The sequence below is a fragment of the Sorex araneus genome, chromosome 1 (genome assembly GCF_027595985.1).
Source record: "Sorex araneus isolate mSorAra2 chromosome 1, mSorAra2.pri, whole genome shotgun sequence".
In the NCBI taxonomy this organism is placed as follows: domain Eukaryota; kingdom Metazoa; phylum Chordata; class Mammalia; order Eulipotyphla; family Soricidae; genus Sorex; species Sorex araneus.
The window spans coordinates 201,446,055-201,460,287 of record NC_073302.1 but is presented as its reverse complement, the minus strand read 5'-3'; positions in this window follow the sequence as shown (position 1 = coordinate 201,460,287).

Genomic DNA, 14,233 nt, shown 5'->3' with positions numbered 1-14,233 from the left:
TGATGCAGTATTAATTGAGGTGGGCTTAATGAGTTATTGGTTAATATGTTTCTCGTGGTTAAGCTAACCTAGTGAAAGTTCCAACTAAGACGGTAACTTATAGTTCTTATGGGATAACTCCTGGCTGCCTTAGCGGCTGCGGCTCATGAAAAGAGTACTGACACAGGCCAATACCTGAATGGGATGAGCAGAGGGTGCCCGGAACATTGTAACTTGGGGGTTCATGCGTGGTGTGCCTCAATTTCCATCCCCCGGAGATCAAGGATAAAAACCGATTGCCTTGGGGTCTCGTTAGAATCGCGGCTCCAGGAAGGAGCTCTGACAGAGTCCTATACCTGAATGGGCCAAAAGCTCACTCTTAGAATCAACTTTTACTCTGCTATCCTATATTTAATGAGTGTCAGATGCTATGCCAGTAGAATTTTGCTTTTTCACTTTTGAAATCTTAGGATATTTATAGAGAAAAAAGTGTTATTTAAGTTTTTAGCTTTAGTCACTGAAAATTTTCATCACTGAATACTGAATAATTTTAAAAGAGCAAATTTAATACTATATACATATATATCAAACCATAATAGCCCCATTGTATATTTAATGATAGGTGGCTATGAAGGCTAAATTTTCACATTAAATGTCTTTCAGCAATAAGACACCTATAAAGTTAATTCCTCCACTTATGTCAAAAATAAATTTATAATTCACACATATACACATACACATGCATGAAAACACAAACATATAAATACATATATATGCCATCTCTTGTTTAGAGAAACAGTACAAATATGTCAGCAAAACATAATTGAAAATCTAGAAATAATATTGAGAGTTGTCCATATCTCTAAAATACTTAGATATTTTAGTTTATTTTTAATTAATTTCATTGATTAATTTCAACATATGTTTCAAGTGCACTTGCTTTATGTCATCTGTTTCTACTGCATTTTGTTTGCCAATAGATATCTAGTTTCCACCTATAACCAAGTAATTGACTTATTTTAATGCCTTATAACTACTCCCCACCATCTGATTTACTTCTGCTAACTACTTTGTTCTTATAGTGTAAGATTCCATTAGTTTTTTTAAATTCATGTGAGTGAAATCGGCAGAGAGTCTCTTGGCCCCGAGCATGGCTGTCTTCCCTGGGGCCCCTTCGGAGGGGGTGAGTTTCAGTTTCCCTCCGTGCCTTGAGCAGAGCTCCTGAGGTTGAAAACCTCTGGAGCCCAGCCACAACCATGCTCAAGGACTCTCTCCACACTTTCAGACAAGCCTCACGCCTGAAGGAACCAGCAGAGGAATACAGGTGTATGGAACTCGGGCCGAGAGCCTGCTCAGATTGGGACTGGGCCTCTTCCACCCAGATTCCCCATTTTCCTGTAGCTAGGTGGTCACACCCAGGGACTGCCCCTGGGCCATGTAATCCCATCAAGGGCCAACATCCAGAGACTATAAAACCAAGCTCCTGACTGCTTTGCAGCCGGTCGTGTGGCATCTTATAGCCTAGTTCTCCCTCTGGGAGAATCTGGCAGGCTACTGAGAGTTCCCTGCCCATATGGGAGAGCCTTGCCAACTCCCCATGGTATATTCATATGCCAAAAACAGTAACAATGCTGGTTCTCATTCCCCTGACCCTGAAAGAGCCTACAATGTGGCATCATTGGAAAGGACGAGTAAAGAGAGGCTTCTAAAATCTCAGGGCTAGGACGAATGGAGATGTTACTGAGACTGCTCGAGAAATTCGACGATCAACGGGATGATGATGATGATGATGATAATGATGATGATGATGATGATGATGATGATGATGATGATGATGAAGTGAAATCACATGGTGCTTGTGTTTCTCCATTTGGGATGCCGAGGATAAAACCTGGGTCAGCGGCATGCAAGGTGACTACCTTTCCTGCTCTACCATTGCTCTGGCCCCTACCATCTAATTTCTTTTACTTGTAGAATACCCTCAAAGTCCATACATGCTGTTGCAGTTGGCCAGATGTGTTTTTTATATAGCCTAGTAGCATTCCATTGCATATGGATACATGTTTTATAAAACTTTAACTTTTTTTTTATTGAATTACCATGAATCACAAAGTTACCAAGGTATTTGTAGCTGCTACAGAGTTATGATTGATCTTTGTTGGTCATCTGATTTTGTTGTTACATTTTGTGTGCTGGAATTATAAATCTAAACAACTAAGCATGAGGATTTTTATCACCACAAGGAAGTTATGATTTTGATATAGCTTTAGTATTAAAATACAGTTTACTAGCTATGTAGTTTTTAATAATCATTCACCTTCAATTTTAAAATATAAATTATTAGATTTTTATGTATAAAAGTTTTTTCAATGAATTGATATAGGAATAATGGAATTATTATTATCTATGTGTTTTAATAAGCCATTTGATTTTTACAGAAGAATCAATTTATCATATATACGCATAGTGAATAAATGACTACCCATTATGTCTAGACATTGGACTCAATCCTGGAAAGCATTAGTATTGTCCCTGCTTTCCAGGGATTTACCACCTAAGAAGAGCTACGTCTCTATAGTACATAGAATTGAAAACATTTGAGGTTATGGTTGGTTATGTAATTGCTTCATGACTTGATTTGTGATGGCACTTAACATTCTAGTTTATATTTGCCTTTTGGTTTAATGGAGATACAGAGATTAAGTGACAGAAAAACCACATCCTTTTAGTGAATATCAATGATTTTTATATTGTCCTGTTTCCTATCTATTTACTTGCTTTTGTCATCTCTCTTTATAAATATTAAATAGTGGCATATTTATATCATTAAACTTTGTTATTCATTCTATTTTCTTATTTCTAAAAAGATATGCTTAATAATAACATGGTCAGGCTCAGTGACCACAACAGTGGGCGATGCTTGTATATCACTGCTGTGACGCTGAGTGATTTCAGCCCACAGTGATGTGGGCTGAAAATTAGTTATTTTTCCTATTCCTTTGATAAAAACTCTACTAGCAAAGCAAAAACTCAGAACATGTAAAGGAAAAGCTATTAAGGAAATAAAATATTAAAGAGAAAGTTTTGTAGAAGAGGCTTAGCTATTCATGACTAGATAGTTAAATTAATTTACTGATTCAATAAAAATTATTTTATAAATAATGTGTTCAATGTAAAGTCACAACAAATAACTCATTTAACCTTACTGGCCTATTATGTGCTTATGCTTTTACCATGTTGTGTCTTGTTCTATGTTGAATAAATGTACATCAATAATCACTGTATCACTGTATCGCTGTTGTTTGTTGCTCATTGATTTGCTCAAGCGGGCACCAGTAACGTCTCTGTTCGTCTCTGTTGCAATTAGGTTCAGGAGAATGAGGCCCATTGTTGTTACTGTTTTTGGTATATCAAATATGCCTCGGATAGCTTGCCAGGCTCTGCTGTGCGAGATTCTGCATCACTCTCTTCTGGGAGTTTTGTTTTATAACAAAAAAGATCTCTGGATCTTGGCCATTGATGAGATTACATGGTGCTGGGGGCAGTTTGTGGATGTGACTGCCAAGCTACTGGAAAACTGAAGATCTGGGTGGAGGAAGCCCAGTCCTGATTCAAGCAGGCTTGGAGATCTCAGCCACAGTCTCGCGTACCTGGGTTCCTCTGTAGGTTCCTTCATGCGTGAGGCTCGTCCAAGCATGTGGAGAGTGGCCTTGGGCATGGCTGTGGCTGGGTTCTGGAGGTTTTCAGCTGCTGGGGCTCTGCTTGGGGTGGGGAGGAAAACTCAACTTGCCCTCCTCCGAGGGGCTCCGATGAAAACAGCCTGGCCTGGGGGCAGGAGATTCTGCCACAGCAATAAAAAAAAACACATATAATGGAAATTTTTATCTGTAAGGTACCAAGGATCTAAGATTCTATATTTCATGAAATAAACTAGAGCAAATATGAATTTGCTCTTATGGAATCTGTTAGAAAAGTATTATTTTCTTCATAATGCTATATTATTGTCACTTGTCACTTGTCACTTGTCATCCTATTGCTCATCGATTCGCTCAAACCAGCGCCAGTAGCATCTCCATTTGTCCCTGGTATGCTAGTGTAGCCCAATGGTGTCTGCTCACTCCAGGAACATGAAGAGCCTCAAACCTAGATGAGGGGGTGGCAACGGTGCCAACCAGCAAAGAGTGAATCAACAGGTGCTTCCCAGAGATGCAAGCAGGTGCTAAATTATTATTTTAAAAAATAATTTAATTATTATTTACTGAATTGTCCATGGCTTTCAAATAAAAATGTTTTAAATATTTTAATAAGATGTTGCCTCTGTAAATTTAGTTTTTTGTTTGTTTTCTGTTTTTGTCTTGGGGTCACATCCAGCAGCACTCAGGAATTACTCCTGGCTCTGTGCTCAGGAATCACTCCTGGTGGGGTTTAGGGAACCATATTGAGTTCTGGGGATCAAATCTGTATCTGCTAAGTGTAAGACAAGACAAACATTATGACATCTGTGCTATGCTATCTCTCCAGCACTAAATTTAACTATTTAATAACTTATTTTATCATTTCAATAGATATGATTTTATTTTATTTTGGGATCTGAGCCACACCTGGCAGTGATTGGCCCTTTGCTGCTGGGTTCTGGGATTCAAGCCTGGGTGAGCAGTATGTGAGGCAAGAACTCTAACTACTCTTTATCTCTCTAGCTCAAGATACAATATTTCTTGAACACAGCAGTTAAAATGAATATATAATTGCTTGTTATATTAAGGGTGAAGAATTTGATGTATAAGCAGGATAAGATTTAAATCTTTTTTGTTAACATTTTTTCTAATTCTACCACTATGAATTTCAAAGTCATTCATGATTGGGTTTCAGGTTTACAATGTTCAAACACCAGTTTCTTTATCAGTGTACAATTTTCCCCACCAATGTCCCCAGTTGCCCTCCTGCCCTTCCCCCATAACTTGCCTCTGTGTCAGCAGGTGCTTTTTCATTTTTTTCCTTTTAGTCACTGTGGTTTACAGTAGTTATTGATAGGGTATTATGCATATCATTTTACCTCCTTTCAGCACCTAGTTCTCATCTTGAGTGACCACTGCCCTCCATCTTTGTCTCAGTGACATTTTCCCTGACCTAATCAACCCGTCCATATTGGCAAGACTCCAACTAAGAGCTAATTCTCCCACACTTCATTATAATATTTTTGGGGGTTAGTTATTTCCCTATTGTGTTTCTTTATATCCCACATATGAATGAGATATGTGTGTCCCTCTCCCTGTGACTAATTTCACTCAGCATGATACGCTAAATCCATCTATGTATCAACAAATTGCATGACTTCATCTTTTCTCATAACAAATCATATTCCACTTTGTATATGTGTATAGTTTCTTTATCAGTCATCTGTGTTTGGGCACTTGGGTTGTTTCTAGATATTTAGCTATTGAAAATAGCGATGCAATAAACATAGAAGTGTAGATGTCTTTTCTTCATCCTGTTTCTGGGGGTTTTTGGTATATTCCCAGGAGTGGAATTGGTGGCTCATATGGAAGCCCCATGCCTAGTTGTTTTGAGGAATGTCTACATTGTCTTCCATAAAAGCTGGATCAGTCTACATTCCCATCAGCAGTGAATGAGATCCTTTCTACCCACATCCACATGAACATTGGTTGTTGCTGCTCCTTTTGATGAGTTCCAGTCTCATTGGTATGAGGTAATATCTTAGTGTTTTGATTTTAATTTTTCCGATGATAGTGTCTTTTTCATGTAGAGTTCTATCAGTGCTTTATATATCTTGGACATTAATCCCTTATCAGACGAGTGGTGGGAAAATAATTTATCCCAATCTGTGGGCTGTCTTTGTATTCTGGTCATCATCTCCTTTGAGGTGAAGAAAACTCTTAATTTAATGTAGTTTCATTTAAAAATCTTTGGTTCCACTTGCCTGGTCAGTGGCATTTTATCCTTAAAATTGCCTCAAGTCTCAATGTCATGAAGAGATCTCACTGTGTTTTCATCAATACATTTTATGGATTCAGGTCTGATATTAAGGTCTTTAATTCATTTTCATTTTGGTTAGAGTTATTTGCATGGTGTTAGAAAGAGGTCTGTGTTTTTGGTTTCTGCTTTTCTTTTCTTTCTTTCTTTCTTTCTTTCTTTCTTTCTTTCTTTCTTTCTTTCTTTCTTTCTTTCTTTCTTTCTTTCTTTCTTTCTTTCTTTCTATCTTCCTTCCTTCCTTCCTTCCTTCCTTCCTTCCTTCCTTTCTTTCTTTCTTTCTTTCTTTCCTTCTTTCTTTCTTTCTTTCTTTCTTTCTTTCTTTCTTTCTTTCTTTCTTTCTTTCTTTCTTTCTTTCTTTCTTTCTTTCTTCCTTTCTTTCTTTCTTTCTTTCTTCTTGCATGTGTCCATCCAGTTTTCCCAACATCACTTGTTGAAGAGGATTTTCTTGCTACATTTTATATTGCTTATTTTATTAAGGGTGAAAATTTTTATGTACAAGTATGTTAAAAAGATTTAAAGTTACAAATTTAACCAAATATATTATTTAGAATGTTATTTGAGAATATGAACAAAATAAATCAAAACTAGTTTAAAATTAACCCTTAGAGACTTCAGAACTGAGGTTACTTCAGAGAATGGTACAGTGTAGTGCATTGAGAAGAATAATTTTTACTTTTTGTGAGGGAATTATGTATAATATAAATTAGAAAAGATGTTAACATGTATTCCTAAAACATACAGTATTGTAAACCAATATTGTCTTAATAAAAAAGTACATTTGCATACATTAAATAGTCTAATTAAAAATGTTACTTGAAATATATAAACCCTAACTTCATTAACAGTTGGAATTGAATAGTTTGAATTTTAAAAATGAATTTAAATGTATTCAAATATTCAATGGAATTTGAATAATTATAAAGATTAAATTTAAAAACTGTCTTAATATTATTAGAACAGCCTATCTGTAGCTGATAGTTCTATCACAAAAATAGCAAATTATATTAAATAACATACAACATATAATTTGATATATTGTTAGAACGTTGAGTCATTAACTGGAGCGGTGATCTCAGTTCGAGTGTTGGATAACCTCCTGATTTCTGTCCAATCTACTTGTTCCTCCTTCTTCAATTGGCTAGAATATGACTGCATGAGATAGTTATTGAAATACGAAATAAATCTTCAGAGTGTTTTATGAGCCATGCCAGTAGTTTGCATCTAAATACTAATGTAAGTTCAGAAAGAAACCTTACCTAGGCCAAATGTGGGGAGGTTGTCAACAATTTTGCCACATTAAGTGGTTTCCCCATGTGCAACGACCAGAAATTAATTCAAAGCTAAGCATGTAATGATGCTGAAGTGTCTCTGGCAGTGTATGCAAGTGTTGGATCACTCATCTTAACTGCAGTTGTGATTGTGGAAACACAACATGTGCACGCCACTCTGCATATACCATCGTGCCATGCAACACCAATGGATTCTGCCAAAACAGCTACGCTCAGAGAGAAGGCCACTGTTATGAATGTCAGTGTTTTTTCTGTAAGACAGTGTTTCTTCCTCTTACAGAAAGAGCAAATTACAGAAAATAAATACTTAATGTTTTCCTACCATCATTCTCAGCATGTCAGCACCATATTAGTGTATCTTTGGATTACAGTGTGCAGGATGTTTGATTTTAAAAGTTGTTAGCTCTTTTTACAGAAACACAGAGGCTTAATTTTAGCAAGACTAAAAACCCTTTAATAATGTGTCTTCTTGTGGCCAGAGGGTGAGTGCAGCAGGAAAGGGATTTTCCTTGCATGCTGTCAATCTGGTCTGATCACAGGCACCACATATGGTGCCTGGGCAAAGTCAAGAATGATGCCAGAGCAAAGAGCCAGGAATAAACCCTGAGCACCACAGGGCTTGGCCCCCAAGTAAAATAACAATGACAATAGTAATATTTCTACACCATTGCCATTATGTGTATGAACACCAGTTTTTAAAATTAAGCACAATGCAAATTGAGTAAAGCTAAAATTTATTTGAGAAATTGTTAGCATGATTATTTATATTCTAGGGAAGAATATGCTTGGGTTTTTGGATAAGTGACTTAATTTCTATCAATGAGGTAAAAATTCTTTTTTTTTTAAATTTTTTTTTAATTTTTTTTTTAAATTTATTTATTTTTAATTAGAGAATCACCGTGAGGGTACAGTTACAGATTTATACACTTTTGTGCTTATACTTCCCTCATACAAAGTTTGGGAACCCATCCCTTCACCAGTGCCCATTCTCCACCACCCGTAAACCCAGTGTCCCTCCCACCCTCCCCAATCCCATCTCCCCCCCACCCCACCCTGCCACTGTGGCAAGGCATTCCCTTCTGTTTTCTCTCTCTAATTAGCTGTTGTGGTTTGCAATAAAGGTGTTGAGTGGCCGCTGTGCTCAGTCTCTAGCCCAATGAGGTAAAAATTCTGATCACAATGGACAGAGTTTTTGCTTCCTGACTGTAGTACAACTAAATTGGCATTACAAATAAAATGCCAAATAATTTTTGCAATACAGATACAGATTAACTTCTCTAAGAATAATGGCATAGAAAACCCTCTTTGTTTAGTTTTCAATGAATTTTAGGTGTAGAAAGCATGAAACCAGGCAGACCAAAGTGACATAAATACTAAGCGAGCAGCATACTGCAAAAGACTAAGAGTATTCTGAAGATTTTTAAATCTTTTGAAAAAAGAAAACCAATGTTTTGCAAAAATTGTTACTTTCGATGAGAAGCACTTAATTGCATCTAATGAAATTTCTCATCTAATTGCAAAAACTAAAAATTCCCAAACAATAAGAGATCTTGTGTCAAATGATGGTATTATCAATTAAGGTTCATTAGAAGAGACCAGAGAGACAGCACAACAGGGAGGACTCGGCACCTGCTTGGTCCTTGTTCAATCTCTTGTACTCCAGGTCCCCTGAGCATTCAGGTTCCCTGTGTACGATCAGTAGTCATTGAGCACAAAGAAAGGCAAGAAATGGTTCATCAGATAAATTATAGGTTTAAAATTTATAAAAACTCTAATAAAATTGTTTCCAAAAGAAATTCTGAAATTATTTTATTAACCCCATCACCCTATTGTCAGGATTAAGAGCAGCCCAAATTCAGTTAGATGAAAGAACTGCTATTTCTATTATGCTTAGTTGCTAATTTAGGTGATATATGTTTATAGAGGAAGAATTCATGAGACACTACTCCTATCCCACCTTCACAAGGTCACAGAAGAGGGGAAGGTAGAGATCTTAAAACTGGGAATTCCTTACCAAATGAAAGTTTCCAGTGGAAAAATTGCTGTGGAATCTGTACAGAGGGTGACGAAGAATGTTGGATTTCTAATAAAAGCTAAAGCTGGTTGTAGGATAACATTGGGTTTGTCCTTACAGCCTTGCTGCAGGGAACTTTGTTTACTTAAAGCAAGGTCCTTTCTGTATGGACATAGGAAGACAGTTAATATTATGCTTTGTAACTTGGGAGCTGATTGACTCCAATAATATTTACTCCTGGGCATCTGCTTTTGCCCTTAGTTCCTAGCACCCTAAAAGCAGGGTCCCAATGAGGGACAGAACGGACCCAGGGCAAGCTGTGAGTTACCCTGGCATCAAAATGGGCCAGGCCAAGGTGCCACAACATTCAACTATAACTTGAGAACATGGTCATAGACAAATGCTGTCATGATCCAAAAGTAATGATGAGACTAGGACCCTGCTGGGGTTCGGAAGACTAACCTGGTCTGAGGACTGTGGTCTGGAATATATAGTGAATGTCCTCAGGAAGAACCAAACTTTAAGTCTGATATATCTCTTACTGTGCCCATACAGAATAACATTGCTAGAAATATTAGATGTAAATTTACTACAACTATTTAAGTGGATTACTAGCTGAGGAAGGAAGAAAGGGACACACCCTTATTTGGATCCCACCTTTGAGAGGATCTTTTAGTAATCTGGAGTAATCTCCTTAGTTGAGATTTTATTAATCTCCTAGAGAAGTGGTCTTACCCCTCTTTGTTGATTTGTTAATGCTCAACCCACCTTTGTGTCACCACCCTATATAATTGCTATATAAATTAAGACTGTAAGGGAAATAGAGGCAAGATAGAAGCAGGTGAGGTAAGACAGAAGCAAGGAGAAGAGATAGAAGCAGAGTGAAGAAACAGAGGCAAGACAGAAGACACATGAGAAGACACAGAGAGAGAAGACACTGAAGCAAGAGAGAAAACACAGAAGCAGAGACAGTGAGAAGTCGGAAGAGACCAGAGGAGAGGCTACAGAGACAGAGAGACAGACAGAAGAGAGCACAGTGGTGCACACAAAAGCAGAGCACAAGGAGGAGCCATCCCCATCCGGTCCATACACAGCGGCTCGAGAGCACCAAACACGAGCGGCGAGAGACAGAGAGAGAGAGAGAGAGAGAGAGAGAGAGAGACGCCCCGAGAGCTTGCGAACAACACACATCACATCGAACCCTCCCGCACATGCGTCTTTGTGTTATTTCTTGAACATTTAAAAAGACTCATGATTTAAACATGTCCCCTTAAGGAAATAAACTATAGCATATTTAGTTAAAAGATAAAATTGAAAATTTTAGTAAAAAAGTTAACATAGAAGAACAAGGTGGAGAATGGTTATAAGAAAATGTTTACAACTACAGATGAATTTGCAATTAAATATAACAAAGATTATATTTGGATAGAACCAAAGATTCTATTTGAGGAATTAGAATTGATCATCTAAAGTGTTTTGAAAGTTTCAGAAAATACTTCCCTTCAAATTTTGGTTCTAAACACCCAAGTTCAAAAACTGTACCCAATTAGTAAATAAAATCATCAACTGTCATTAAAAATTCAATTTAAGAATTAGCTGAGTTTATATTCCAAAACGGCAAGTTCAGTCACTTCTAAAACCTCTTTCGGGACCAGAGAGCTAGTATAGGGGTTGAAGTTGAGGCCTTGTATGTAACTGACTCCAGACTGATATAGTTCCCCGAGCATCACCAGGTGTAACCCTGAAGTCCCCAAGCACTACTGGGGAGACCTGAGTATGTCCTGGAACCACAGGTCCTGCTGGAGCACTGATTGGAAGAACCACCCTAATAAGATTTAAAAAATTCTCTTTTTTTGGTATGTTTTAACTATGACTGTGTTTTTACCACCTAAGTGTTAAATGCTTGTTATTATCTTCTTCCTAAAGTACATAATCTTTCTAGAGTCAATTAAATACTACAAGGATTAAACCCTTAAAAAAGGATTTGCTGAGCTATCAAGTGACAAATTTAAAACAAATTTCCTAAAAAAATTTAATTATTAAATGAGTTTTGTCTAGAGGTTATGGCACTTCCAACAATTTCTGAAATAACTCGACGTATATTTTCCTATGTTTTACACTGTATGCACAGGAAATGGCATTCTCAGCATTGATGATGATAAAAAAAAACATATCAATCAACTCTGAAAACTGCTGAAGATGCTCTATTCCCGCAGTATCAAATATTGAGCCAAGATTTAATGTGAAAATAAACAAGCACTTCATTGCATTGCATGCAAATTAACTTTCAGTTTTACTAAACGGTAGAATTATATGTGTATAAATAATTATTTAAAAATAAATTGATGATTTATATCAATAAATGTTTAATTTATGTATTTAATACACACATATACATGCATATTCAGAGTTGTGCATAAAATTTATGGGAGAGATTGTAAGTGTAAAATGTGTAAAATGTGAGTGCAAAATGTTATTCTACAATCAAGAAAAAAATTACCACACTAAGTCTATACTCTACTCATTCCATCTTTCACAGATCACTGAACAAGTTAGTTATGATCAGTTACTTGCCTGGACAAAGACTTGGCAATTTGAGGCTATTTTACTTTGCTACTTTTGATGAGTAAAGCCAGAGATAACTGTAAACTGTTTGTGGCAAACATATTGGGAATCTCAGCTCAGTGTGCATTTATTTTCTTTAGTATTTATTACTAGTTTCCATAAGTGTACACTTATTTACTTATTTAGGACATGTAACATACATTCTTGAAAGAAGAATCTTTGAATTTTTCTGGTTGGATCAGTTCCATTTCATAAACAAAGGACCAGTGCTCTTTATTTTCCATTAGGGCTATCTTTGTTTCTCATCTGGAAAGTTTATTTGAATTAAAAAATTATAGTTTAGGGAATAAAGTTAAAGTAGTGTTAAAGTTCATGATACTGCTGTATAAAAGTACTAAACCCACCCATCGTCACCTCAGTGCCTCATCACTGCCTACATCACCCCACCATCTCTGCCTCCACTGCTTGGTAATCAGTTTTGTAATCCAAGGCAAAGTGTTTGTCACAGTTTCAAAGTGTCTATACCCTTTTCCCAATGATTCACTTATTTTGTTTAACATGATACCTTATGGTTTTATCCATAATGCAGCAAACTGTGTGATTTTATTTTTATTATAGCTGCATGATATTCCATCAAACATATATGCCATAACATCTTTATTCATTCATTTGCCCTGGACATTTGGTTGTCACAATATTCCTCTATATTTTTAGTTCCCAGCTTGTTGAAAGTACTATGATGGCAAACAGAACTCAGATTATAAAAACAGTCCTAGAGAAGCTAAAGGGTTTTAGATAATTTCCTTAAAGCAATAAGAATTCACTGATGTATTATAATTAGAAACATGTATTATAATTAGATCTCATCACTAATGAGATCAGGAACATTTAGGGTAGTTAGTCACTAGACTTTCAGATACCGGTGTTTTGAAAGTTACCCAATCCTAAACTCTAAAAATCATAGAAAGCTTTCTCACATGTCCTTCATTGATAATTGTTTGAGAAAACCTGGAAAATCTCTCCTCTTCCCTTTGTTGTGATGACTGAAATTGGGCACTGACTTTAGTGGTCCTACTGAACATACTTAGCTACTTTGAATGTCATGCACAGGAGATGGAACACTTTCATTTTGCTTTGTTTTGCTTTGGGGGCCATACCCAGTGATGCTCAGGGCTAACTCTTGACTCGGGGGTCACTCCTGGTGTGCACCATATGGTATGCTGGAGATTAAACCTAGGTAGGTATGTGCAAGACAAGTGTCTTAGTCTCTAAACTATCTCTCAAGCCCTGGAGATGGCAAACTTTGCTCTGGTTCTGGGCATCACAAATGATAGTGCCACTGGAAGCTTTCTTACTTAGGCCAGTGGGGTGGTGCTAAGTACCAAACCTTGGCCTCAAGCAGCATTCTTCCACAGCGCTCTTCCTGAGAATCCGAAACCTGGCCATTCAATTTCAGCATGATATAAATATGTTATATACACATATATGCATACACACATATATACCTGCCTATCTACTAATCAATTGTTATTTGCCTATATAATTCCGTACACATTAAATTTGGGTTTTGTTCAACCATTAGTATGGGAACTTGTTTCTGCTAAACTCCTCTAACGCTCTTCAGTATATTCTTTCTTTAAACCACCCTATACCTTAGAGTTGATAAATTTAATGTTTGTGATTCTATTTATCTAAACAAATAATTGCATGAAATTTTACTTTCAAAGATAAATTTCCAGTGTTCCCTCTTAAAAAATTACAATATGAATTTTGTTTTTAAAAACTTACATAAATTATTGCATTCATTTTTCCTCCTATAAGCCAAGGTTGTTCTTCCCACAAAGTCAAACTTTAAGAAAAGCAAAAAGTGAAATTAATACAAAGGACACATCCATCTAAATCTATCAATAGTTACAAAACCACCTTTTCTTCACCGCTTTCTCTAAGATATTTCTCAGACATTGTGGAAAAATTGCATTCTTTTTTAAACCCAACATTTCATGAGAGTAATCAGAGTAAGATGATCAAAGCCAAAGTATTTCATATTCATACAAAACTTTGATTTAACATAAAATACATCAGATATTATACATTTAATTTACAATTTTTTAGATGTCCCAATAATGTCTTTTATATGTATGTTTCATCCATGTATATATGTGTGTATAAATGCACATTTGTGTACATTATATATCTGATTCCAGTATCCAATTTTATATTCATATCTCATCTATTTAATCTCCTTTATTTTGGAACAGTCTTCAGTCTTTCTTTGGCTTTCATCACAGTGATATTTTTGAAGTACAGACAAGATATTTTTTGAAGTTTTCTTCAATTTGGATTTGTCTTTTGCTTCCTCATGATTACAGTCAATTATGCATTTTGGTCTAGAATA